Source organism: Montipora foliosa, chromosome 2 (assembly GCF_036669935.1).
Source record: "Montipora foliosa isolate CH-2021 chromosome 2, ASM3666993v2, whole genome shotgun sequence".
Lineage (NCBI taxonomy): Eukaryota > Metazoa > Cnidaria > Anthozoa > Scleractinia > Acroporidae > Montipora > Montipora foliosa.
This window is the reverse complement of record NC_090870.1, coordinates 40,664,497-40,666,996: the sequence shown is the minus strand read 5'-3', so window position 1 is coordinate 40,666,996 and position 2,500 is coordinate 40,664,497. Positions and strand designations below refer to the sequence as shown.

Genomic DNA, 2,500 nt, shown 5'->3' with positions numbered 1-2,500 from the left:
CTTGATGATTAATGACTTGACTGTTCCAAGCATCTTCAACATGTGGAAATATGTTGATGATACTACGGTATCAGAGAACATACCTAAAGGCCAACAGAGCAAGTCACAAGAAGCAGTAGATGCAATCTACAATTGGTCCAAGGAAAATTTGTTCCAGCTTAATGGCGAGAAGACTAAAGAGTTAGTTATATCCTTCAGTCGTGACTCCCCGCAACTCCCTAGGGTTTGCATAGACGGAACTCCTATCAAAACCATACAGAGCACAAAGCTACTCGGCTTGACAATCAATGATACGCTAACGTGGCACGACCATATAGAAGAACTTGTTAAAAAAGCGTCGAAGAAACTGTACTTTCTTATTCAACTTAAGCGCGCGCACGTTCCTACTTCAGATCTTGTAACATATTTTTGCGCATGTATCAGGTCTTCACTAGATTACGCTTGTCCTGTTTTCCATTACAGTTTACCAAAGTATCTACAAGTCGAGCTCGAAAGAGTGCAAAGGAGGGCCCTATCATGCATTTTTCCCAGGGTGCACTACTCGGACGCCCTTCAGTTAGCAGGGCTTGAGTCCATCAGGGCCCACCAGGAAAAGTTAACAGAACACCTTTTTAAGTCTATTGTTAATGATCCACGGAGTAAGATTACCAGCCTCCTGCCTCCCTCAGTTTCTATCTCATATGAGCTGAGAAGGCAGAGGAGGTTTGCCATGCCTCTTGTAAAGACAAATAGATTTGCAAATTCATTCATAGTTAAGAGTGCGAGGGAAGCATTTAAGTAATTTCTGACAGTAGTCGCTTTGTAATTATATAATAGTAGTAGTTTTTAAATCATTTCTTATATTTCTTACTTGTAAAGAGGCGCAATTCAGTTTTTTTTAACTGCAATGTTTTTTCTTAATAAACACACACAGACAGTCAGTCAGAGTAAAATACTAAGTCTGGCCGGTTTAGGCCGGTTTGGACGTCAAAGGCTTAAAGTGCCACTGAAACGAAATTTTCGTATCTGAGATTTTTTCATAATTTTGTAGTTTGAAACATGCTGATTGTCGTGGGCTAATTCGTTTTCGACAGAAAAAAATGGAAAATTGTCTTTTTTACTGTTGAAAACCGCATTTTTGATTCAAAACATGTCCGGGCCCTGGGACCGAATGAAAACGATTGCTGACGTCATTGGTTGTATTCACCTTGCTAGCGTGGGTGTTTTCTCTCTCATTGTTTGTGTTTTTTGTTCCGCCATAATGTCTGAAAACGAGCTTTCTACGGCCGTGATTTTTTATCTTTTTGATTGAGCCTTGGCTCAAGTCCAAACATTTGTGTTTACAGGTGTACGTGTGGAAATTGCAATGTGACACACTTAGCTGGGGCGCGTGAATTTCGATGCTGTTACGAAATACTTCAGACGAGAGGGAAGTTTACCTTTATCGGTCTCGATGCAGGATGCATTTTGAACCATCCCGACTTTGCTCCGTTAACAAACCGTACCGTTCTTGAGCAGGTTGGACCACTTCTTCGCGATAAAGATGGGCGACATTATCGAAGAAGGAATGGTGCAGCTCAAAATAAGTGAGTACGATGAAATTGCGTTGATATATCCTAAGCTAGAAGAGCTTACACGTGAAGCTCTTTACCTAAAGTCCAATACAAAACATGTCCATGCACAATCAGCATGTTTTAATTCTACGTTGCCGTTGCAATCGAGTGTGTATTGAACCTAGTAAATATCGTGCAATCCTCAGGTTTCTCAGAGCTGTGGCCTATCGCTGGTTGGCTAGGTGGTTGTTTGGCCCTATGGGATGGGAAAACACAAGACCTTTGCCCTCATGCATCTACCACAGGATAAGATCGGAGTTCCAAACCCATGAGACAACTGGCTAGGTATCTGGACAGGAGCGAGCTGATCAAGAATGACTGAACTTTTATATTGCATAGTTGTGGTGACAATCTTTTTGAAGTAAATGTATGCATTTCATATGATAATAACAAACAGGTAATTTCAGACCGAAAAAGTTGTCGTTGACAGGTTCAGTTTCCTTTAGTTGTTTCAAAGATTGCAATTTGTTTTATCTTATCCCTCAAATGTGATGGTCCAATTGTTAGAAGGAAATGAAAGTACCGTTTATGAGCCTAGATAATTAGTTTGCTAAGGTAGGTTGTAGGCTGACATACATTGTCAATATTAAAGAATGGGCAAGTAGATGCAATATTCAATTAAATTTTATTTCTTGATCAGAACCAAGTCTTGTGATTGTTGCTTGCACACATTGAGAAATCTAACTGTACTACTATATAAATATGTATAAAGATGCCTGGCTTTTGAACAGTCACTGCCTGAAATGTTTCATTGTGATCAAATACAAGTTATTTTTGATTTAAACTGAACAAAATTTATATTATTACAAAGAATAAAAACAAGAACAATTGTGACCATTATAAATGCAGTGGAAAAAAGTGAAACCTGCTGCATTATGAACTACTGTTTGCACAACAATTTTTGTGAC

General features: G+C 39.2%; 1 pseudogene; it reads right to left on the bottom strand.

Moving 5' to 3' along the window:
* Positions 1 to 2,465: 2,465 nt before the first annotated feature.
* LOC137991691 (uncharacterized) overlaps positions 2,466 to 2,500 on the bottom strand; it is a 10,028-nt pseudogene continuing 9,993 nt past the window's right edge.